The following is a 25,872-nucleotide window of genomic DNA, read 5'->3' as shown; positions in this document are numbered from 1 at the left end:
GTACAGCATCTTGCAGCTCACGCACTTTCATATGAACCAATAATAATAAGCAATCAAAAGCGGCAAGATTGTTCAAGGCCGCTTGGCGAAGTTCCTGTTGCTCGGAGGCCAGGGCACCCAGAGCAGTCGATGTAGAGTTGATGGACTTCGCAAAAAGCGCAAGCCAAGGCGGCCGATAGTCCTAATGTTATAGAAAGCAAGTCCGGGGACTCCCACAAGAGGAGTCGCGAGGAAAACATACTCTGCCTCGGAGGGGGCCGCCATGTCACTCCAGCAAGCGGGACCCAAGGGGAAAGGAGGAGCGATGGCGGCACTCGGGCTCCGTGGGTGGAGCCTGGGGCAGGATGATGGTGAGGCGGCAGCAGAGAGTCCCGGCAGACAGATAGGCGGGGACGCAACAACAGCAGATAGTGTAATTTCTAAATTCAAGGCATGCAACAACTTCAACAGTCAGTTGGGTCACAGTATTCAATCATCATATACATGAAGATAATAAACATTGATAAACAACACATAAGCTAGATGAATATAAGGACGGGAGGCAGCCCATGGCTGCATAATTGTCCAATGTACGGCTCTTGCTGTTTGTCCATCAAAGCCAGCAGAGCAATGGTGGTAAAGTCCATGGGTTTCTCGAGAGCGTAGAGAAAACTGCCGACAGTCTATAGCATTACAAGTTCGGTGACTCCCACGAGCAAGGCTGTGGGAGAAGGCATGTTCCGATAGACAATCAAGTGGCTGGAGCGGCAGAGAGTTCCAAGGGTTAACTATCAGGAATATGGTGTGTTCCTGGCTGCAACTGCAAACTTCAGCCAGGGGGCAGCAGAGAAAGGGAGTGGTGACTATAGATGAGGAGCAGCGACACACAGCATCAACCTCTGAGCCATAGCTGGCCCAGGCTGTCGTTCCCCCCTGAGGGGGGAAGGGCCCAGCGGGGGCCGCGATCTCCATGGAAGAGTGGATGTGCTGGCTCCAGAGAGATCTTTCCCATCTCGGCTCAGGCTGGGGGGCAATCGAGCTTCTCAACAGGGCTGCTGGGTCGGATCTTCCAGGGAGATCCGCTCCGTCTCCGGGATGGGGTTGGTTTCCATCTGATGTGACTCCATGGGCTGGCCGGGCATGGCGAGCTGGAATCCTGTATGGAAGAGAAAAAACAAGCAATGCTTTTTCCCCCAGGGGGTTCGCGCTTGCTGAGTTAGTTCTATGGATGACAATGGAAAGCCTGAGCCCTGAGTGGGGGGGACGAGCAATTTTTAATGGATAGCACTTCCGAGATGGTCTGCTGGATGAGACCTAGATGGGGGGGCTATATTCCCCTTTCTTTCGTTTGGCTCCAACGATCACTTGTAACATTCAAGGCGTTAAAAGACACAGCAGACAGGAATTGCTGGAGGGCTTGGGGGAAGGGAGTGAAAAAGGGTCACACCTAGATGGGATGCTTGTTTGTAACGTAATCCCAATCACTAAAGCGTGGGCTTCTTAGCAGAGCAACTTAAACAATTCACAATTAGAGTCATATCTTAATATAATGATCCATAGGAAGGATTTAGAAAGAAAGAAGAATGCAGAGAAAACAGTTCCTGGGCTTGAGGTTTGATCACACGAGCAACTTGAGAGGAATTTGCAAAAGGACCCTTCGAGAGAAGGAGGGGGTGTGCAGAAAGGAAGAAAAAAGGAGGGGGGGGAAAGGTTCGGAAGTTAACCCTACCTTCCCCTCCTGTGACGAGACTCTAGCTGGTTTGAGCTCGTTTTCTACCTTCACAGCGGAGGCCGTGTACAATAGGTGTGGCTGAGAGAGCTCTCAGGCACTGTGACTAGCCGGGTGGTACTCAGCAGAAAATGTGGGAGCACGGAAATAATCCTGGTTTCACATATAAGCTTGTGCTACGCCAATGAGGTAATGTAGGCTCAGATGGCCAAAGGAAGAGGTTCTCAAGGAGAATATAAGCAGGGCTGAAAAGGAATCGGGCTAGTCTTTTGTCCCAATTCTGTAGGAGGTGTTTCCAAGCTGGATCATTTTTATTGAGCATATAGTTAGGGACATATCTAAGAGGAAACGACACGAGTTTAAACATCCAGGTTTCTTGTCTCCCCCCTCCCCAGGAGGGGGGAGGGGTTGGCAGCTCTCCATGTTGCTGTGGAAGAAGAGGTCAGGTGGGGGTCGATGGGGGAATTGCACAAGCCTTTGTCCTCTATGGGCTGGATTCCAATGTGGCTCAGACCGGACTTTAGAGGCAAACATGTGCTGGATTTCCCTGAGAATGGCTACACCTGGACCCGAGAAGCTTACCTTCTGGACCTCGCAGGGCGATTCCTTTGCAGGCTGGCTGCAGGCATCTACTGCCCTAAGATCCTGGAGCAGTCGCCATCGGCCACTCCTTTTTTTGATCACAAAGACAGGCGTGTTCCGCGGCGAGGTGGAGATCTCAATGTGGCCGGCGGCTAATTGTTCCGCTACGAGCTGGTGCATGGCAGCCGGCTTCTCTTTGGGTAGCGGCCACTGCTCTACCCAAGCGGGGGTCTCGGTGGTCCACGTGAGGGGGAGAGCGGTGGGGGTGGGTCTATCCATCTCGGACCCGCCCAGGGCGGTGGGGCAGACTGTGGGCTGTCGCTTAAGCTCCGGGCTGCAGACCGTGGGCGGGCAGGTGCCCCGTTGCGCAGTCTGCCCTCCTCCCTCCCCCCAGGCGCGCAGGCAAACCCCCGTTGGCCACTGATCAGGTCGCCCGGCTGCCCTGTCGACGACTATGCTGGCGCCGGTCGTGCCCTGACGGTTACCTGGGCTTGTGGCCTTTATCGAACCGGCAGCGGGTAGCTCGTGGGGCAGGAGGGCCAGCGATGCACAGCTGGTCCCGTTGGACAATTCCTGTAGGATGTTTGTCCATACCCGGGCGTGAGCGGCTCCCGGGCATGCGGAGTCAATGACCCCTGGAACGATGGGCAGTTCTTGTTTAGTGGCGGAGGCCTCGGGCGAGGCCGACTCGACGGCTTCCGAGGGGAAAGAATCACTATACTGAGCCGGGGCAGCGAAAATCTCGTGGGGGAGCTCGGGGGGAAGAGTTTGAGGTGCAGACCTTGGTTCTGGGCTGGGGAGATGCCCGGGTGCGGGCCTCCCCGGTGGGCACTGGGGGCATCTGGTCCTAGACTTCCCTGGGGGCCTCCGCCCTTTGGTGGAGGACTCCCTCCCATCAGGGTTGTAGGCCCCCCCGCCGGTCAGTCTACAATCCCTCCAGAAGTGTCCTGGCCTGTTGCAATTGAAACACTCGTCTCGGGGCCGTCTCATGGCAGCGGAGAGGGCTGCGGCTAAAAGGCTGGCTTGATGGGCGAAGGACCCGATATCCTGGCAAGCTTTGAGCATGTCGGCCAGTTCGGGGTTCCTTCCTAGACCTGTGACCGCTTTGCGGCACTCAGCGGAGGCGTTCTCCTTGGCAAGGCGCTTGAGGAGTTCGCCCTGGGCCTCCTCGTTGTCAACCTGCCTCTTGAGGGCTTCCTGGAGCCTGTTCACAAATTCAGCATAGGGCTCTTGAGGTTTTTGTCGGATGCTAGAGAAACTTTGGGTTGGCTGTCCGGCATTGGGGACCTTCATAAACGCCCTGTAGGCGCATTCAGAGGCGATCGTAAGGGTGGCCTCCGGCAGGACGATTTGATCATTGGGGTTAGCGAAAGCTTCACAGCCGTAAAGCTGCGCGGCGGTGTAGGCGCCGCCAGAGGCTGCTCCTCTGCTTATGCACTGCTGGCGGTACTCGCTTTCCCAGACCACATACTGTGCGGGGTTTAAGAGCATGCGAAAGGTGGTTTTCCAGTCCTCCGGAACCATTAGGTGGTTCCTCACGACTGCTTCCAACATGCCTCTCACATAGCGGCTGGTGATTCCTACGTCCCGCATTGCCTTGCGGAGTTCAGTGAGAATGTTGTAACCTAGGGGGCGGTAATCGACAACTCGCCGAACGATGCCATCTTCCCCTTCATGATCAGTGTAATGGACGGGGCACATGGCGAGGATGTCGGCATCGTCTTCCGTTAGGGTTTCCTTTTTTTGCAGATCGTGGCTAATACGCTCTGCTAGGGTTTTGAAACCCGTGCCATTACGTGGCGCTGACAGAGGTGCGGTGGCTTCAGAAAATGAAGGCGGGGCGAAGGGAGGAGGCGGCCGAGCCGCGGGAGGATTTGAAGGAGGCGGGGAAGCAAGGGAGGCAGAAGGAGGACAGGCGTCCAGTTTAGCGGATAGAGAAAGTTCCGGGGGTGAAATTGAAGCTGAAGGGTCGAAAGGAGGGTGATCTATGGCAAGAGAGCCATAGACCTGCAGGCTGATGGCGACATAGCATTGCCTCGACGTCAGTAGCAGTGACATCGGCGCGCGAGGCTCTCTGTGCAGAGTGCGCCCGATGTTTTCCCAATCCTTAAGATTCAATGTCCCCCTTTCTGGGTACCATGGACATTGAGCTTCAATCTCCTCAACCAATTTGTGCAGCTCCCCTCTCTTTACGGAGACCCTGCCGCTTTTCGCTAGCGCTTTCAATTTGCTTAACGCGATGCTTGTCGCCAAGCCCTGCTTTACCCGCTGCAAGCACCCATACTTATCGTTGTTTCGTCGGACGAGAGAGTGTCCTAGAACTCGGGTCCCTGGATGCGCCGATCCAGCGGACGTCGGTACCGCGGCCCTTTCCCAGGCGACGGTAAGCAGGGTGGAGGTTCGAGGATTCCCAGGTTTCGGCACCAGTTGTAGTCGTGCCCGCGGAGTCACCATAAGGACGAGACGAGACTCGGAGATATCATCTGGTGGAGAGCGCCAGCAGCGGGAGCGCGGGGTCCGTGATCCTGGCAACTCTGCCGCGTGCTAGTTCCTGGCACCTTTTATTAGGGTTTCTCTGGGGGCGGGCAAAGGGGTGGATCGGTGGGAGGCCGGGAGAACGGGAGACCGGGAGATCATCAGGTGATGCATGATCTCATCGGGCTGGTACGTGCAGGAGGAAGCGTCCATGTCTGGGCCTAATCCACACCTGGGGGCAAGGGCCCCATTACCCCTTTGTTTGGGACACCTGGTGGCTGTGAGCCAGGTAGTTTATGACCTGTGACTCACCGGGGGGTGGGGGATGGGGGAGCGGGTGCGACCAGAAGGCCGTAGTTGGGCCGGCATGCCAGCGCTCTGCCTACGGTGCTGCTGGGTCAGCGGCTCATCCCTACACTGTACTCTGCCTCTGATGTGGATAAGGCCACTAATGACTGTTTCCTTGACCTCCACACAATCAGTGTGTCTGCATATTTTGCCACAAAGCCAGTACAGGATTTCTTGCTATCATTGTCAGCAAAAGAACTACCAGCTATTGCTGTTAGTGCATTGGTCTTATCTGGTGCAATTAACAATCCATAGTTTTGAGTACCTTTCAGATACCTCAGAATCCTTTTCACACCCTGCCAGTCGTGCTGTGTAGGCTTAGAAACTTTCCTACTTAAATAACTCACAGCATACATTATATCTGCTCGTGTCCAATTTGCAATGTACAATAGACTTCCAATTACAGAGCGATATAATTCCAGCTTTTCAAACAATGTTTCATCTGTTTTGTTATCAGACTTTACAAACTCAGTTGCCATAGGAGTTTTGGCACTTTGGCATTTTCTAAATCTGTTTTCTGAATTAGATCTTTTATTTTTCCTTTCTGACTTAACAAAAGATTTTTCTCTTTTGTTCTGGACATTTCTATGCCTAAGTAAATTTTGATGTCACCCAAATCTTTTATTTGAAATGTCTTACTCAGTTTTTCTAACAAATCAGTGATCTGCTTGTCAGTTTGTGCAGTCACACACATATCATCGACATGGATCATTATAATTATCTTTTCTTGTCCAGTTTCTTTGGTATATACACATCAGCTATGCTTCTTTTAAAACCTAATTTGCATAACCCATCATTTAGACAATTATTCCAATTCCGAGATGCATGTTTAAGCCCATAAAGTGATTTCCTCAATTTGTATATTTTCCCATTTTCTACGGGATAACCTGGAGCAGGTTGTAAATACACATCCTCATTCAAAGGTGCATGCAAGTAAGCACATAGAAAATCAAAATGACAAAATTTCCAATCTTTTTGAACTGCTAGTGTTAAGATAAGTCTCATGGACTCTGCTTTTGCTGTTGGTGAATAAGTTTGATCAAAATTCTCAAGATATTTCTGGGCATAGCCCTGAGCCACCAACCTTGCCTTGTATTTAAATTCACCATCTGGTAGAAGCTTCCTTTTATAAACCCACCTTGACCCAATCACCTCTTGATTGTCAGGTTTGTCTACCACCTCAAACACTTTCTGTTGGATCAGAGATTCAAACTGCATCCATTGCAGCATTCCATTGCTCTTGCTCATCGGGTGTTCTTTTTAGAATCTCATGAAAACTCTATGGTTCCACCCAGGTCTGACAAATTCTAACAGCTTGTGTAGACCCATATCTTTCTGGTGGTACGCCTTTATTTTCCTTCTTTGACCTTCTGGGAAAATCAGCATTATAAGGTCTCTCTTCCTGACTTTCTAAATCTGAAGTGCTTTTCCCCTCACTGTCTTTTACATTTACAGAAACATCAGACTGATTTTGCTCTGGGGAAATTGGTTTGCTCTTATCTCTAACCTCAGCACTCTCTTGCTGTTCAGAAATATGTAGAAACACTTCTGTATTGGCATCAACATGTTCCCAACCTGAATGCTTTTCAAAGTTTGCACTTCTTGATATGACAACTCTCCCATAATTCTGGGAAAATCTGAAACCTTTACAATTCTGAACATAACCAACAAATCTTAATTTCTTCCATTTCTGTTTTCCTTTTTTTACTAGATTTTTTTTCAGGATTTTACTAATCCTGACAGATTCCAGTTTGCCTCCTGGGCTATTTTTGTCATTGGAAACAAGATCCATAAGCTCTTTTCGCAGGCTCCACATGTCTTAAGAAAGACATACTCTGGAAGCAATGCAGGGGATGCTTTAACATTTTGTGAAAAAAATCTACAGCAATTTCTCTTTTTGTATTCATACAAAGCAGCCTTGGATGGTGCCAGTCAACAACTGAAAAAAATACAGGTGAATTGGCTTAATGTGTTGAAGAGAATCCACTGCCAAGGAGAGTATGCAAAGATCACACCTCTACATGCCTCACTTGATGGCTGTGAAAGAGTCAGTACAAGTTAAATCACCCCCACTTTCCTCCACAGAAACTGTGTGACACTGAGGGCTAGGAGGCTGGCACCCCTACTTACGACTGCCAGCTTTTTACTGTGGGTAAGGATGCCCCATTGCTGGCTCTTGTTTCCTGCCGCTGCTCCTGTGGGAAGCAGGAGAAAAACAATCTGAAGAAATTGGTGTGACATCACTTCCAGGGGAAACCTGGAGGTGACATCAGTCCATTCAAGGAATCACCAAAAACTCAATGGTAAAACCGTATGATGACATGATGCCATCATCCAAAAGCACCACCTTGCGTTCCTCACCCCCCTACTGTGCCAGGCAATGTTAGTGTCACCTCTTCAGTGCAGTGATTTTTACACATGCTGGGACAAAGTATCAGATAAAATCAAAGGGTTTATCCTCCCTTCCCACCCTGCAGTTTTGCTCACTACTACAAAGACAGGATTGACAACTCTGGGTTGGGAAAACACGGAAGATTTGGGGCGTGGATCCTGGAGATGGTTTAGGGAGGGAAGGGTTTAATGTCAGAGAATCCACCCTCGAGGGCAGCCATTTTCTCCAGGGGAACTAATTTTTGTTGTCTGGAAATTAAATGTTATAGCAAGAGATCTCTGGGCCCCACTTGGCAGTTGGCAACCCTACACTTCAGCCAATTTTTCCTGCAGCCATTTTCCCTGCAGTGCCACCAGATAACTTTTTGAGGACTTTTAAAAAAAATCAGTAATAGTCTTTTCAAAAACAGACATTGTTGTCCCCAGCTTTCATTTTTATTTTTTAAAAAAACCCAAGTAGCCTTTTTCTACAAAGAGTTAAAAAGGGAAATCTTTGCAGGAGATCTTCAGGTGCCAACTGGAGGCTGGCAATCTTACCCAAAGGCTTTTGCGGGTGATCAGGGCCTTCAGCATTCAAAGAAAGCCAATCCTAGAGTTTCTCTTCCCTGTTGTGTTTGCTCACGGCTTGAGCCGAATATTTCAACAACCTGCCTTTTGTGTCACCCAACACCTGTTTTCCACTTCACGCTGCACATTCCAGTCCAAACATCCCCCCACCATCTCTCTTTGACCTTGCTCTCCCCACACCTGCACCAGTTTATCTAATCTGGCATCTAATTTATGTCTCAAACAAATGTGCAAAAACTGCACCTTATCTATTTTAGCGCCTCACATTAAACTTTCCCCAAGAAGCGATAATAAAACCTTCAGGCCTTTCCCCATTAACCCCCTCCTATCTTCCTCCCCAATACGCAGATTCCTCCCCAAAACCCCGCTATCAGTCACCACAGATAGAAGGCAGAGCAGCTTGCAGGGAGCGACAGATTGTTATTTTATCAGAGGTGCCTGACTAAACAACCTGCGTCTTGTCACCTCGGTGGGAAAACTGTGCCAGACAAGGTGGTGGAGGCTGGATGCAGAGTCCATAAATCGAGGGGCTGCTCCCAGCCCATGTGCCAAGAAGGAAACAGCAAGAACACCACCCTTTCCTGTATAGATTCACATGTGAACGTGGTCAAGCAAAAGTGCCAGCTTGGCGGCTCAAAGATCACATTGTGCCCCCCCCCCGACCAAAGTTACCGCTTGCAGTGGGAGCAAAGCATCCAATGTCAGACAGTAAGAGAGGTCTGTCTCCCATGGGCTGCTTAACATTCCGGCTGCATGCACAGCCAATGAGCAAACTGGTCCTGCTCAGCTTTCGAGGCACGTCCACAAGTCATTGGCAGGTTTAAGGCCCTGCCAAGGCAAGCCGGAACGAGGCAGTGATGGAGTGATGGAGCACATAGCCACACATGCCTGCGCACACATAAGAGAGTGGAACGGACACATTTGGCACACTGATGTTGCTCTCATAGACAGCTTGTGCTGTCTCGTTTGCTCTCTCCCTTAAACATGCGCTTGCATAAGCTGTACGCAAGCATCTCTCTTAATGGTTGTTTCGTTTTTAATATATTGGCAGTTTGCTCTATTGTTGGGATATCGGGTGGTCCTGCTTTTGCTGTTCTCTGCTTTTAGGTGTTGTTGCCCGTCTTGAGCCTTCGGGGATCGAAAAACAAAAAGCCCTGTAGTATCTTTGATTGAGGTCAGTTAGGCAGACAAAAAACAGGGCACCACCTCTAAGTTGTAGGATATATTAGCGTGGGGATTCTAGCAAGAAGCCCAATCATATACTTAGCAGAGTAGAGTAGAAGAGACAGATTCTCAGCTGCTTTTTATATATAAGTTTACTAACTATAGGGAAGGGTTACATGGAGATAAAATAAGAAATCCTTTCTTTCTTGTTACTTGCCTACATCACTATGCATTTGGTTACACACTGCTAACTATGTGCTCCTGGCTCAGCACATAGCTTCACTTCTCTCTCGTATCTTCATCCTTTCCAAACAAAGAAACCAAGTTAACTTCATAACTTCAGATGTCCGTGCTCACTAACATGTGAGCAATGGCTATCTGACTGACCAATAGCTAATCAATAGATCAGGTTGTAATCAGTGACTTCAGCAACTTGTTGACATACAAACGGTTAACCCTTTTATGACTGAGTTGTGACGCTCACAAAATCCCAATACTAGGTTGATTCCCCCACGGTCAGTTTATTGTGTGATACTCACATAAAAAATCATGGTTTAAGCAAGGACTCCACACTGCTTAAGTGCCGAGCACGGCTTCATCCCGATTCTGGCACACGCTCTCCTCCTTGTCACATGTTTTTTGGAAACCTGAATGGAAGTGCAGCTTTTTTTTAAAGTGCTGAAGTCAGTTCAATGGGGAGGTTCAGGGGGCAGGGGAGGTATATTTTTCCCACCGCAGGGAGTGATGTGTAGCCTTCCAGACAATCAGACCGCAGTGGGCTGTGCGCAAAGCGCGTGCAGCCCTTTTTTTGTTGTGCGCCGGTCGTGGCAACGCTTATGTGCAAACTGTGTAAACTGTAAACTGTGTAAACTGAAATTAGCCTTCTGTGCCAACTAAGCTGCACAGGTAAAGAGTTGGAATAGCAAAGCTGCACATCTACGAAAAACAAGATGAGGGTGGAGTATCGTTCCTGCTCCAACACAATAGCCAATCAGAAGTAAGCTGCTCAAACACATAGGCAGGGAAATCCTACCTATGCATCTACGTAGCGACGTAGCTGTGCAAAAAAAGATGAAAAAAGGCCCTGCCCCGCCCCAACACAACAGCCAATCAAGACGAGGAAGAACAGACTCACTGAGCAGATCGCGTGTTTGTGGGAAGTGTTTACATTGCTTGAAACCGCGATAAACATCGAGGTCTCATTAGACACACACTACAGTGGGGAGGGAGAAACCGTGATAAAAAAGGTGCTGTTTCTTTTGGAACCAGGGTGTATCTGGCTTAATTTCTCAGTGGGGAGTCCACCCTAGTCAGACAGGAAATTTTATGGAAACAAAAGGCAAAGATCAGACGGCCAGGCAAAAATGGCAGTTTCAGAGGGTCTGTTCTATGACATTATACTTCACTGAGATTTCTCTCTTTCCCCAAACTCCACCCTCCCAAGCAACAGAAACTTCCCAGCCCGGAGTTGGAAACTACTTCTATCTGAAACATCCTTGCTTGAGAGTAAGTTGCACTAACCCCAGCAGGACTGGTTGCTGAGTCCACGTGGGTTTGGGGGTGGGTTTGGGGGCATTGGTTAGCTCCTTCGTTATCATTATCATCTAATTTCAACAGGAATGATTGTCTGTCTTTCTTCCAAACCAAGGATGGAAAGGAAGGGACACTGGTTTCAACTGGCAAAGTTGGGCAGGAATAGGAAAACTTCTCCCTTAGAGTGGCAGTTTTTTGGAGGAGGGGGCAAAAGGTGGATTCCATGGCATTTTGCTCCACTGACTCCCTTTGCTCCCTTCCCCTCCTTTCTCCAAACCCTGCCTTCTTCAAGTTCCATCTTGATCTGGTATGCATCAGCCCAGCCCTAACTAGGGACCCAAAACATTGAATTTTCTTTAAAAAATAAAACTTGGGAAGATCCATGATCAGATCTCCTTGTGCAGTTAGGCCCCTTCCGCACATTTCATTCATTCATTCATTCATTCATTCATTCATTCATTCATTCATTCATTCATTCATTCATTCATTCATTCATTCATTCATTCATTCGATTTATAAACCGCCCCATCCCCAAGGGGCTCTGCAGATTAATGCACTTTCAATCCACTTTCACAATTGTTTGCAAGTGGATTTCGCAATTCCGCACAGTAAAATCCAGCTGCAAAGTGCAAAGGAACCTGAGTTGCTCTTGCTTGATCGCATTATAATGTGATTCACAGACCTCTGAATGCACATTAATATCAGCTTGTCCAGATAAGCATTAAACATCCATTATACACATATCTACAAACTCCACATGGTCTTCTGTAGACCATGACTGCTCTGCATTTGTCTGTTGTGTGCACATATGCACCCAAGCTATAGACATGCTTTACATAAGCTCTTAAAGTCATCATGCTTAAAAGTGCCCAGGCTGGCAAGCCTGATCTTGACAAATCTCAGAAGCTAAGCAGGGTCAAGGATGGCAATTATGTGAATGGAAGACCATTAAAGAATACCAGAGTTGCTACCCAGAAGCAGGAAATGGCAACCCACCTCTCAAAGTGATTGAGTAATGGCAAGGCAAACCACCTCTGAATATCACTTCCCTCAAAAAGCCTCATGGGGTGGCTATAAACCAGTCATGATGGCAAAAATAAGACATTTACAGTGAATGGCTTGGTGTTCCTCACCTTCCCCTCTCGTGCTGCAGGCCTAATTATTACCCCCAGCGTTGCTCCTGGAGGAAAGGAGACAACCCCCAGGAGTAGGGCTGCTAGCCTCCATGGGATTATAACTGGTCTCCAGAGATGAGTTCACATGGAGAAAATGGTGGCTTTGGAAGGTGGACTCTGGATACAGTCTCTACTGTATTCATTTCCAGCCGCATTAATGAATTTTTTTTTCTGAAGAGCCATCCCACAAATGAGTAAAATCGGCAACTGCCCATTCATGGAAACTCTCTGGTCCCTTCCACACATGCAGAATAATGCACTTTCAATCCACTTTCACAATTGTTTGCAAGTGGATTTTGCTATTCCGCACAGTAAAATCCAGCTGCAAAGTTCATTGAAAGTGGATTGAAAGTGCGTTATTCTGCATGTGCGGAAGGGGCCCCTGTGGTAATGCCCACCTTGTGGAACAGCCTGCCTGAGGTGGTCAGGAAGGTCCCGCACTTCTGTCATTTTGCAGAACGCACAAAACAAAATGTTCAGGAGGGTATTTTTACAACTGGAATAGAACAGTAATATAATGGAAAAACACAGGAGGCTGCTTCTATAAGGGATAGCATTGTAGTTTATTGCGGTGTTTATTGTATGTATCCCTTTCCTTTTTTCCTGTAATGTCCTTGACCATTGTGAACCCCGGACTACAGGATGGTGTATCAGGCCTGAGACCATTTTTGTTGCTTTAGAGAGCATTTTTGTCTGCATTGTTTTTTCAGTTCTGCAGTCTTCCTGCAGTGCTCATTGGTAGTATTGGCTGTCTGATTGAAATACTGTTCATATGATGTAATCTGCCTTGAGTCTCAATGAGAAAGGTGGGCTAAAAATAAAGATAATAACAACAATAACAACAACAGGAAGAAGATAGCTTCCCTTTCAAGGATAGTGCAGTACACCAGAACATTTTTATTGCCCCGAGACACATCCATGGTTTTGGAAAATTTACACAGGTACAGTAGCTGATAAGTCAATAAATTATTCATTCATACATTCATCCCCCATATTCATTTATTTCCCGTTAATGTTTATTAACGTTAATTAAGATCCCCTTGGTATGGTAGGCCTTACTGTTGCAAAAGGACAAATGCCATCTTAGTAATTGGAATGATTTTATTAGATGTTTTATTATTTTTGTTTATTTGCATGTATCTGGATTCTGAATGTTGCGTGCTGCCCTGAGCCTGCAAGGGGAGAGGCAGCATAGTAAATCTAATAAAATAAAAAGGAAGGAAGGAAGGAAGGAAGGAAGGAAGGAAGGAAGGAAGGAAGGAAGGAAGGAAGGAAGGAAGGAAGGAAGGAAGGAAGGAAGGAAGGAAGGAAGGAAGGAAGGAAGGAAGGAAGGAAGGAAGGAAGGAAGGAAGGAAGGAAGGAAGGAAGGAAGGATGTGCATCTCATCTCAAAAGCATATGATACAGTCTGCAACCCACAACTCAGCACACTACACATATGCAAATATCCAACATCCTAGAGACATGTAAAACCAGGCAAAGACACCATATAGTGTGCTCTTCATACATGTGCAAGTGTACCCTTGTGTACACATCAGTTATTAATCCATCTCTGATACATATATGCATTACTGATATGGACTCAGTAATATGCCCTGACCTGGATAGCCCAGGTTAGCCTGACCTTGTGAGATCTGAGAAGTAAAGCTGGGTTGGCCCTGATTAGTTCTTGTATGGGAGACCACCAAGGAAATCCACGGCTGCTCAGTAGAGGCACACACCGGCAAACTCTTTATTTTAGTCTCTTGCCTAGAAAACCCTCTGGGGTCACCATAGGTCAGCTGCAAATTGATGTGGGGGAAACTCAGTAACACAATTGTGTGAAAAACTCCCACAGAAGGGGCCCAATTCATGTGCAGAGGTTTCCATGTGATTTTGTGGCAGCCTGGGATGGGCGGTGGGGGTCAACAACAGACCCACTGGTGCTGAAACAACTCATGTGGGCTTCCCTTTGGCTGTGTTCTTGCTGGGGTGGACTGGGACGTTAAAGCAGCCCTGGACCAAGCTGTGGCAAGTGGCAACTGCAAGCAACGGCAGCAACCTACACTCACCCTCATCGTCACGTGCAGCCTGGATTAGAGGCAAACAGTCTGAGATGCCGCCTACACCACAGCGACCACTTGGCTGAGCCTGCTCATGGTTGCCAATAGCCCTGGGGAGCACCAAGAAAGAAAAAGAGTTTGGATTTATACCCTACCTTTCTTGCCTGTAAGAAGACTCAAGGTGGCCTACAAGCTCCTTTCCCTTCCTCTCCCCACAACAGATACCTTGCGAGGTAGGTGGGGCTGAGAGAACTGTGACTAACCCAAGTTCACCCAGCAGGAATGTAGGAGTGCGGAAACACATCTGGTTCACCTGATAGGTGGAGAAGTGGGGAATCAAACCCGGTTCTCCAGATTAGAATCCACCTGCTCTTAACCACTGCACCACACTTGTTCTCAATGAATTTTTCCCAGTAAATTAAAGGGCCAACTCGCCCGCCCCCCCACCCTTGCCCTGTGTCCTTCTTTCTGCCATTTTTTTTTAAAAAAAACGTTAGTTTAAAGAAAGGAAGCTGGGCTTTTAAATAAAAAATCTCCAGTAGGGTGGTCAGCTCCAAGTTGGGAAATACCTGGAGGCATTGGGGGTGGACCCTGAGAAGGGTGGAGTTTGGGGAGGCGACATTGCTCAGTGGGGCATAATACCATAGAATTCACCTTCCAAAGCGGCCATTTTCTCCAGGTCAACTAGTCTCTGTCACCTGGAGATCAGCTGTAATCCTAGAACTCCATATCTCCTGGAGGTTGGCAAACCGATGCCTGGGGGTAGTGTCTTCTTTCCTCCAGGAGCAGCATTGCTGGGTATTTCAGGTTGCAACAGGAATGGGAGAGCATATTCCTGCTATACAACATTAGGGTTGCCAATCTTTTTGTGGGGTCTGGAGATCTCCTGGAATTCCAGCAGATCTCCACAGGGCCACTTTATTCATTAGGCACCTTATGCACAGTGCCTAAAGCCTATAAACAAATTTTTACAGCCTACAAAAACAGGATTAACAATAAAAATTAGGAATTAGGAAGGAAAAAAATTCAAAAGAAAGATATTGGTTTTCTCATCTACATTTTCTTTTTCACTTTGCACCCTTCCCTACCTTACCAAATCCCATATTAAAATATGAGGGAAGGATGCGCAAGGGCCAAAGAATTGGATACATTTTCGTCTTCTGGTTTTTAATGGATGTGCACGTTTTGAAGTCCATAGAGGTCGATAGGCCAGTTTTTTAAATGATGTCTGTTTGTCCCTAGTGGTACACCAGGGTGAGGCGGGGAGTCAAATACAAGATGCTGAGGGCCTCCAGAAAGCCCTGGATCTCCTCAGTCCACAGATCAGGTCCCCTACAGAAAATGGCTGCTTCGGAGAGTGGAGTCTATGGCTCTTTCCGCACATGCAGAATACTGCACTTTCAATGCACTTCATAGCTGGATTTTACTGTGCAGAATAGCAAAATCCACTTTCAAACAATTGTGTGGGGCCTGTGGCATTCTTCCTCACTGAAGTCCCTCCCTTCCCAAACTCTACCTTTCCCAACCTGGAACTGCCAGCCCTAACAACAGACCCTCCCTGTGCATTACCTGTGCTATCAGCAAAGGGCACGAGATGGGAGCTCAAGGTATGCCAACTCTATGGTAAGGAATCAAGTCTGTTTCCTTTTGTTCCTGGAGCATCTGTCATGTCAGGGGATCTCCAAGCATCACCAAGAGAAAGACATATATAGTCACTGAACCCAACCAATCCCCCATCACCCCAGACTGTCAGGGAAGGGCTCTGGTCTAATTTCTGAATAGGGTTACCAACCTCCAGGTGGTGGTGGAGATTTCCTAGAATTACAACTAATCTCCAGGCAACAGAGATCAGTCTGTGGAGATGGCCACTTTGGAAGGTGGACCCTATAGCATTATACCACATTGGAATCCCTCCCCTCCCCAAACCCTGCCCTCCTTAGACCACCCCCAGCCAGTGTGGCATAGTGGTTAAGAGCAGGTGGACTATAATTTGGAGAACCAGGTTTGGTGCCCCACTCCTCCACATGAGCGGCGGAGTCTTATCAGGTGAACTAGGTTTGTTTCCCCTCTCCTACATTCCTGCTGGGTGACATTGGGCCAGTCACACTTCGTTAAGACCTCTCTCAGCCCCACCTGCCTCACGAGGTATCTGCTGTGGGGAGAGGCAGGGAAAGAACTTTGTAAGTCCCTTTGAGTCATCTTGAGAAAGGCAGAGTATAAATCCAAACTCTTCTTCTTAAAAATCTCCAGATATTACCCAACCCAGAGCTGGCAACCCTATTTCTGAACAACCTGCCCCCTTGATCTTTGCATCAGCTCCAGGCTCCAGCCAAGGTGAGAGAAAAGCTCAGTTGAATGACTGGAAGGCTGTCCAGGGGCCTACATAAGGCTGGTTAAGAGCACTACCTGATTGAAAACTGTTTAGGCCCCTTCCGCACATGCAGAATAATGCACTTTCAATCCATGTTCACAATTGTTTGCAAGTGGATTTTGCTATTCCACACAGCTGCAAAGTGCATTGAAAGTGGATTGAAAGGGCATTATTCTGCGGCCCCTTTTGCACATGCAGAATAATGCACTTTCAATTCACTTTGCAGCTGGGTTTTACTGTGCGGAATAGCAAGACCCACTTGCAAACAATTGTGAAAGTGGTTTGAAAGTCCATTATTCTGCATGTGTGGAAGGGCCCCAGTCTAGTTTCAGCTAGAAAGGGGTGGGAGAGAGAGAATCAGGTCGCATGGCATAATAATAACAGGTTACATCTGGTATTTTTTAATTCGAGTCTGTTTTATTCCATTTCTGTCCTTTGGCATTTTAAAAAAAATCCGGGTTGAGGGAAATATCGCGGGTCCATCCCGCTTTGGGAAAGGGACTCGTGTGAAGTCCATGCCCAAACTGGGATATTTCCCTTCATCAACCCGCTACATTTGTACCGTGCGGAACCAACCAGAGAAAAGAAGGTCATTGCGTACTTACCGGCTTGCTTTTAAAAATCTTTCTCTTTGGTTGGATGACAACAACCTAGAGAGCCTGGTGAAAGGAGGAGGGAAAGGGGGATGGCAAAGTATGTTTCATTTAGCCGGATGGGTGAACAAGAGGAAGCGGAGGAAGCGGTCAAGCCGGCCGGGAAAGAACCACCACAAGAGAGCCGCATGAGGAATAGCAGCGGGGCAAGAGTGACTGTTCGCATATGTGCTCTTTCAACGCGCTGAAAAATGTCCCCGGCAGAGGAGGCGACAAGCGGCGTGAAGGGCAGGCGGGCTTCTCCTCTCTCTCTTGCAGTTGTGCTTAACTCTACACTCAATGTAGCAAAGAGCCAGCGGTGGGACAAGCCGTAAAGATGAGTTATCGGCCCGCGACAGGCAGAAATATAACATCATGGAAATGCTAATGACTCCGCGCTGCCTTTCTTTATGGCGAGCGTAATACAGACTTCAATCATAAAAACAATCTCCCAGCATTTTAATGGGCTCCATCATGCGCGCGCTTGTCCGTATATTTGAAAGATAAATCAAGGCCCCCGGTTGGAATGAATTCCCCGTCAAACTCTGCTACTCGTTGGAAATTGATTGGCTTTAAGTCTGGATAGTTTGCACAGGCAGGGCTAGCTGCGGAAGACCGGGAAGGGTTGGGGGGGACACATCCGGCAGGAGGGGGCGATGCAATGCTAGAGCCCATCCCTGCCAATTGGGCTGGCCGGAGGTGGCTAATGGGGCCTTCTCTCGCAGCAAGGGAGCTTGGGCAGGAATTGCTTGCGAAAGGCGAAAGAGCTGCAATGCGACTTCACGACCTCCTTCCCCCATGCCACTTTTCCTGGGAGCCTCTGGTGGTCTCTGCACAGTTTAAATATTACGGGCTGAGGAAGCTATTTATCCAGTGGTGAGATTCAAATAATTTAACAACCGGTTCCGGTTGTGGGATTCAAATAATTTAACAACTGGTTGTTTACAAGCACAATTATAACAACCAATTCTGCTGAAGTGGTGCGAAGTGGTGCAAACCTGCTGAATCCCACCACTGTAATTTATCCCATTTTGGGGAAGAACTTTGCACAGGGCTGTTCCCCAAAACAAGTTCCACCCATTATAGTTCCCTCAATCTGAGTTTACAAAAATGGCCCCACTAGCGATCTTTCAGGAGAAATCAAAGGAGCCACAGCAACCCAGATTGTTTGCAATCTCTTCCTGGAGGGGTGAAATCTCCAGTGTGAAGGCAAATGGGAAAGCGAGTTCATTAATAATTTGTTGTGGACATTAGTGTGATGTGCAGAAGCCACCTCTGGGGCTTGTGGGTCGTGGCTGGCTTCGGCCAAACCCAGGAGAGAGACGGGGAGAGCAAGATATGAGTGGATCCATCTCACACCGCTCTCTCGTCCTATTTACAAAACACTGGCTCTGATGCAAGACTTGCAAATAAATCAGCACAGGTTAATAAAGCACTCAGCCTTTTTACTAAGCTGGCCCGGCTGTGCATTCCAGTGTTTGTGGCCTAGGAGAGAGAAAGAATTTCTCTGTCTGGTAACCCATAAACAATTAATACTCGCCACAGGTTTAAAACAAGTGCAAAAGCATTTTGAGGCTCCTTCTGCACATGCAGAATAATGCCCTTTCAATCCACTTTCAATGCCCTTTGAAGCTGTGCGGAATAGCAACATCCACTTGCAAACAATTGTGAAAGTGGATTGAAAGTGCATTATTCTGCATGTGCGGAAGGGGCCTAAGTGAATATGGAAGTTGATGGTATGCTAAAAACTTCCTGCTACCTTGTGATCCAAAAAGCAGCCAAGGGAGCAGGGGGTTGTAGATCCTTAGGAGATGTCATGTCCCAGATGGCTTTGAGGTTCGGATGCAGAGTCTGGGGACAAGCATGAAGACCTAAATAGGAGAGGGCATCGCTGTTCTGGTGGCAAATGGTGCAACAGAGAAAAGCCTGTGGTGTGAAGATGTGGCAAATGGACTTACATTTGCTAGGGATGTGGCGGCTTCTCAGCCCTGGGGTCACTCTTCAACTCTTGCCCCCTGTCCTACGAATATGCATGGCCTGCATTCTTTTCTGGCTTCGCTGTTCATATTTGGCCACACTTCGCTACAGTCCCTAAAAAAGAAAGAATGGGAAAGGTACTTGAGGGATTATCATTACAGGGTTCCCAACTCTGGGCTGCAAAATTAATGGAGGTTTGGGAGGGTGGGGTTTGAGGATGGAGCTCAGAGGCAATGTGATGCTGTAGTGTTAGTGCTCCAAGGCAGCTACTTTCTCCAGGGGGGTTCATCTCTGTAGTCAGATCAGTTGTAATTCCAGGAGGGTTCCAGTGCCCACATGGAACCCTATAGCCAGAATTATCCAGAACAATCAGGAAGCTATTGAAATGGAGCAATAATATAAATTGAGTGAGTGAGCCAGCATTGTGTAGTGATTACGAGCAGTGGACTCTAATCTGGAGAACTGGGTTTGATTCCCCACTCCTCCACATGAGCTGCAGACTCTTACCTGGTGAACCAGATTTATTTCCCCACTCCTACGTTCCTGCTGGGTAACCTTGGGCCAATAACAGTTCTCACAGAACTCTCTCAACCTAGCCTACCTCACAGGGCTGTTGTGAGAATAAAATGGAGGGGAGGAAAACAATATAAGCTGCTCTGAGTCTCCACTGGGGAGAAAGGCGGGACATACATTAATTAAAATAAAACTGGAATGTCTTGGGTGCCATGGGAGCAGTTCTTGAGTAGCCAGGAAATTTCCATTAAGGGGAGGAGTAGGAGAAAGTATTGCAAGAGACAGGATACTTTCTCCCCCAGTTTTTCACTTGTTATTGCTCAATCGCAGATGATTTGCTGTTTCTGAGCTCCCTCAACAGATAATGGAGAAATGTGCTTTTTATTCCCATATCACCTGAGGAGACTGCAGGTTTACTTCCCTCTGGAAATGTAATTCCTGCATAGGAATGGAATGAGCCAGGAAGGGGCGAAGCCAGAGGCAGAAGGGGGTAGAATATATGGAAAGCAGAAGAAGGAAGCAAGCCAGCACAGCTGTGAGCTTGAAATTTAATTATAGGCTCTTAACGCCTTATTTAAAGTAACTGTCATGTTTGTATGGGAACTAGTAAGGGAGGGAGACTTTTGTTCTGAATTGTAAATTTCAGAATTTATTGTTTCGGGGCTGTGTTTATTTGGTGGGAGTTCTCTCGGGACCTTCATCTTTTGAAGCCAGTGAACCGAGAGTTCACCTGGAAACTTCCTGGACCACCTACGAGAAGAACGAAATGGACTTGGGGCTGGCAAGCTGTGAAAAGGAAAACAGTTGATTGTTAAACTTGGAAAAGGTCATGGTTTTGTTGCATTACTAAATTCTATGTTGATATATGTTAAGTGAAAAGTAAAAAGAATGTTTTGATAGATGTTAAGTGAAAAGTCAGTACAAAGAATGTTTAAATTGTTTTGCAAGTTTCATTTCAAGTTCTGTCCCACAGAACCCACAAGCTGAGGTAACAGAAGCACTCTTGGAAGAGTAGATGAGGTATAAAGGGACATTTGCTTTCAAGAGGAACAGGAAAAGTAAATTACTTTTGTTCACTGGATGTTGTTGGTTTTTCTCAGGAGCAAAAACTACAAGACCATGGCCACATAACCAGGAAAACGCACATCTAATTGATTCTAGCCGTGAAAGCCTTTGACAATACTTTTTTTTTACACAACGAATAATTAACCTGTGGAATTCACTACAACAGGTTGTAGAGTGGTAGAGATTAGTTTAGGCCAGATCTACTCAGGCCACAGATGAGGCAGCTGAGTGCTGAGAGGGCAAAGTAGATGGTACCACTTTAAGCAATCTTTGGAGCATTGCCCTTTTAAGAAATCATAGGCTGCCCGAGAAGCAGCTTCCCTGAAGCCCAGCCTCAGAGTCTGTGAGGAAAGTAAACAGTGAATGAGGGGGATGACGGCCGATGAGCAGTGGCGGCGGCAATGGTGGGTGGGTTGGGGGACGAGGGGGACAGGAGCCTGCTGGGTGCCCCACAGGCATGTGCCCGGCGACATGGGTGGCCCCATGTCTCCATAGGCAGTACGCCGAAGGAGAAGGGAGAGGAAGAGGAAGAGGAGGAGGAGTTTGGATTTATACCCCCCTTTCTCTCCTGTAAGGAGACTCAAAGGGGCTTACAATCTCCTTTCCCTTCCTCCCCCCCCCAAACACCCTGTGAGGTGGGTGGGGCTTAGAGACCTCCGAAGAGCTGTGACTCGCCCAAGGTCACCCAGCTGGCATGTGTGGGAGTGCACAGGCTAATCTGTGCCCAAATATTTCTTATTCAGGGTCAGTATCAAGGGTTGGCATGGTGGCCTGTCTGGTCTGTCACACTCCCATTGTGCCAACCAGGGAAGTTCGGCTGATCTGCACTCCCAACAGAAATGGGAAATATCCATAAGAACATCAGAAGAACCCTACTGGATCAGACTACATCCAGCACCCTATTTCACAGAGTGGCCAACCAATTGCCCCAGAAATGTTTGTAATGCCACAGGATCCTTTGGGGGCAATCTTCCATTTCAGGCTGGAAAAGGCTTCTGGGTAGAGAAAAGGCACAACTAAGTTCTCGTGGGTTTTCCGGGTTGTATGGCCTTGTTCCAGTAGCCTTTTCTCCTGACGTTTCGCCTGCATCTTGGCTGGCATCTTCAAGCCACAGATGCAGGCAAAATGTCAGGAGAAAATACTACTGAAACACAGCCATACAACCCGGAAAACCCACAACAACCTAGTGATTTCAGCCGTGAAAGCCTTCGACAATACACAAAAACATAACTTTCTTTCACCTTGCTGAGGCTATGACTTTTTTGCCATAAAGTCACAGTTCATTGATGATGACCACGTGATGTTTTCGAGGCAAGAGACATTTGGATGTGATTTGCCATTGCCTGCCTCTGCGTCATAACCCTGGTATTCCTTGGAGGTCTCCCATCCAAATACTTGCCTGGGTTGACCCTGCTTAGCTTCTGAGATCTGATGAGGTCAGCCACAGCTCCAGGGGAAGAACTATGTGAAGGGCAATAGATATTTTTGCAATATATAATCCTGTCAAGCAGAGTAACAAGCAGAAATGTGGATTGTGTGGCACGTTAGATAAGAATAGTTATCTCTCAAAAGACCAGCCGTTTTACCTCAGAAGTTCATAAACATGAAGAGAACTTTACTTTATCTGAGAGAGAAAAATAAACAGTATATACATATCAGCAAAGTATCACATATATATCGTTACATTCACGGCTCATCATGTGTTAGGTTTGGTTGTGATATTAAGCTTATATAGTATCTTAGTCAAAGGCCCTTTTACATAACCTTGCACATTGGTTCGCAGTACACAGAGAAACCTCTTTTCTCTCAGTCAGTCAGGGAACAACAGAACTACCAACAGTTTTTAACTGTCACCTTTAGAATGTTCGTGCAGCTTCCCAGAATTCCTTGCTGCTTGTGTTGCTGCTGCATGCAAAGCAAGGCTGGAAATTCCAACACTATGCGCCTCACACACCAACAAACCCTTATTGTGGCTAGAAAGAAAAGGGATTGTGCAAGAAGGCCTGGAATGAGAAAGGGCTGCTGTCCACCTCTGCTACAAGGAGGATGCTGGCGGACCAGGGCCTGGCTGGCTCTCAGCCATCATTTCCGAATATGTTTCTGGGTGAGCGGAGCTGGCCAGCTTCCAGTGGATTTTTTTATTGGTCAATAAATGCCAACTCTGCTCTTCGATGAAGGGCTGGATGGGGAATCTGTGAACTGAGCCATGCAGAGCTGCTCTCCCTGGATGACCACTCCACCCCCAGCAGCTGTGGGAGCCGTGCCTGTGATCCATTTCCTGAGCAGGAGGAAAGCAGAAGGAGCGCAGTTCTCTCCCAGCAAGGAACCATGTCTGGATTTAGCATTCTTTTTTTCCCATCTTCCAAGCAATTAAAATGTCACAAAAGGTCTTTGCGGGGTCAGGTTTATCTGGGAGAAGGAGTGCTTACAGTCAAGATTGGGCATATTGTGTATTTCAACCTTTTTTTAAAAATGCCAAATTTTGCATCAAGAAAAGCTGAATTCTGCAGCCCATATAAATCATACTGCATACAACTCTTACACCACAGTCTTGCTTAATGGTCAGTCTTGCTTAAATGGTGCCATATTTGACAGCAGCTCTCCAGGGTCACAAGAACCTTTCTTTGTCCTTCTACTTGATTTTTTTTTAATTTCAGGCACACAGGATTTAAACGTGAGCAGTCTTGCCTTTCTGTCTGCAACCACTCAACACCCACTGTTTCCAGCAGCTTCGGGACATGCCAGACCTTAAGTGTCTATTTTGCATTGATTTTGTATTGACACAAATGTAATTTTGTTAGCTGTGAAATGGGGATGCAGGATACAAGTGGAATAAGTTATGCAAATCAATCCGATTTGCATGGCTTTTCTTGTCTTGCATAATTTATTCATCTTTGGAAGGGGCAAATAGCTATGCATAATGCAGATGTCTTCACCAAACAGTTGCCTCTGGGCTTGACTGAGCTTTTGAACAGCTAAAGCTGTGTTTTACTGAGTCAGACCACTGGTCTACCAAAGTCAATATTGCCTATTCTGCCCTCTGGGGACTTAAGCCATCTGGCGTGGGGCCAGTCCTTCACATCACCTCCTTCCCGATCCTTTTAACTGGAGATGCCTGGGATTGAACTTGGGACTCTGTATATTAAGCCAATGATCAACTCCTGAGCCACAGCTCCTCCCCTTGATAATGAATACATGAAGCTTCCTTATGCCTTGGTCCATAAAGTTTAACATTGTCTGCTCCAGAGTCTCAGGAAGAGGTCTTTCACATCACCCAATGCCTGACAGAGAGGGGTCTGCAACCTGCAGCTCTCCAGATGTTCATGGAGTACAATCCCAATTGGCCATGCTGGCAGGGGCTGATGGGATTTGTAGTCCATGAACATCTGGAGAGCCGCAGGTTGCAGACTCCTGCTAGAGACTGATCCTGGGGCCTTCTTCATATCATGGAGATTTTTGACTGCTGAGCTATAAGAAGGAAGAGGAATGTGAAACAAATGGCAGCTTCCACAAGGAAACCTGAAGGGATGAAGATTGGGACCTTCAGCCGCCCGTCTGCCCTCTCCTTCCCAAAATGTCCTCTGAGAAAAGACCAGAATCCACCAACAGCAAGACAAGTCTTGCAAAAACCAACTGTTAACTCTGATTGGTTGGTTGACTGATTCAACTTTTAGGTTGCTTTTCCCCAATGGGCTCAGGGCAGTTCACAATAAAACAATATTAAAACAATAATGACATGCACTATAATCTCTGGCAGCTCTGGGGAATAAAATATTCCAGTAAAAGTGCCCTTCTCATCTCCAGGTCTATCACTCATACCTTCAGAAGAGGAAGGAAGGACCACCAACCTCAATGTCAGAAGAAAACATGAAGATCACAAGTAAGGGGCCATGTTAACTGGGACCATGAACCACAAGAAGCAAAACATGACATAAAGATCAGGACCTTAGGAGCTGAGAAGCGTAATCCATGCCCACAATTGAGTTTCTTTTTCCCCTGCTCTTTTTTGCATCCATTTATTTACAGCAATTCCTCACTGTCGTGCGTATTAAAATGGGCTCTAGCGCATAAAAGTAGTTAAAATGGCAATACAGTCTGGACATCATCAAAAACACAAAAGACAACAAAGCTTATCAAGAAAGCAGCAGCACAAGTGTTGCTTTTAATAAAGGAACACCAGAGTCACCATGCAGAGGAAGGCAATGGCAAACCACCTCTGTTAGTCTCTTGCCATGAAAACTCTACTGGGTTGCTGTAAGCCAGCTGTGACTTGATGGCACTTACCACCCACAGTAGATGGGGTGAAAGGTTTTCACTAGCAGGGAGAATGCAAGTAATGAAGTCAATGGGCAAGTTTCCATGGGAGTCATTACTGAAAAGGCCCTGCTATTCTGAATTGATTGTCTTCATTTTCCAAATGGAGGAGTACCAAGCAACGCCTCACCAGACAATCAGACAGGCTAAGGAAGCGTTGACTAAAAGAGGCACTCTGTGGTCTAAGCTAATTTCCTATGAAGAATCAGAATCCCTTTCTCTCAACCCACATTTCCCACCCGCACTCCAAAAGAATGGGTAGCATTAGCATTTATCAAAAATTAGCATTAATCAGAAGCTAAAGTTACCAGCTCCAGGTTGGAAAATTCTCAGGAAAGGTGGGGTTTGTGGAGGTGAGAAATAAACAGGAAGGACATCTAGTCCAAAGCTGACATTTCCTCCAGGGGAAGTGACTGTTGTTGTCCAGAGATGTTATCATTCCAGGTGACCTCCAGGCCCTAGCTGGAAATTGGCAACACTATTATAAGCAGAGCATCCCAGATGTACGTCTGTGCCAACAACAAAGGGAATTGAGCATGCCAGAATGAAGGATATAGTCATAGCCCTCCTACAGTGATACAAGGAAGTAAACATAGCAGTATTGTATTAGCAATGAGTCAGATCTTCCTAGAGACATGATCTCTAGACCTGGTGCCTTCAAGCTCCCTCAAGAAGGGAGCCATCCATTGCCCTTTGGTGCCCCCGGAGGCAGCTGGATGAATAAGCCCAACCAGGGCATTGATGCATAACAAGCCCCAAACAACACTCATCTGCTTCCATTCAGACGCAAGCACCACTTATTGTTATGTTAATTTGGATGTGATTTAAAGAAAACATTCCCCAGCTGGATAGCCACCACTCAGCGGCCTGTGTGGCTTTAATATTTTTGTAATTGAAGATGATATGGAGGCCAGTCGTTGGTTCCACTGATTAAAAAAAAGAGAGAGGTAAATTACGAGCCTGATAGAAAAACCTTATTAATCACAGATTTGAACTGTCCCTGAATTAGGGAGACG

The sequence above is a fragment of the Sphaerodactylus townsendi genome, linkage group LG03, assembly GCF_021028975.2.
Source record: "Sphaerodactylus townsendi isolate TG3544 linkage group LG03, MPM_Stown_v2.3, whole genome shotgun sequence".
Taxonomy (NCBI): domain Eukaryota; kingdom Metazoa; phylum Chordata; class Lepidosauria; order Squamata; family Sphaerodactylidae; genus Sphaerodactylus; species Sphaerodactylus townsendi.
Note: the sequence above shows the minus strand (reverse complement) of the source record.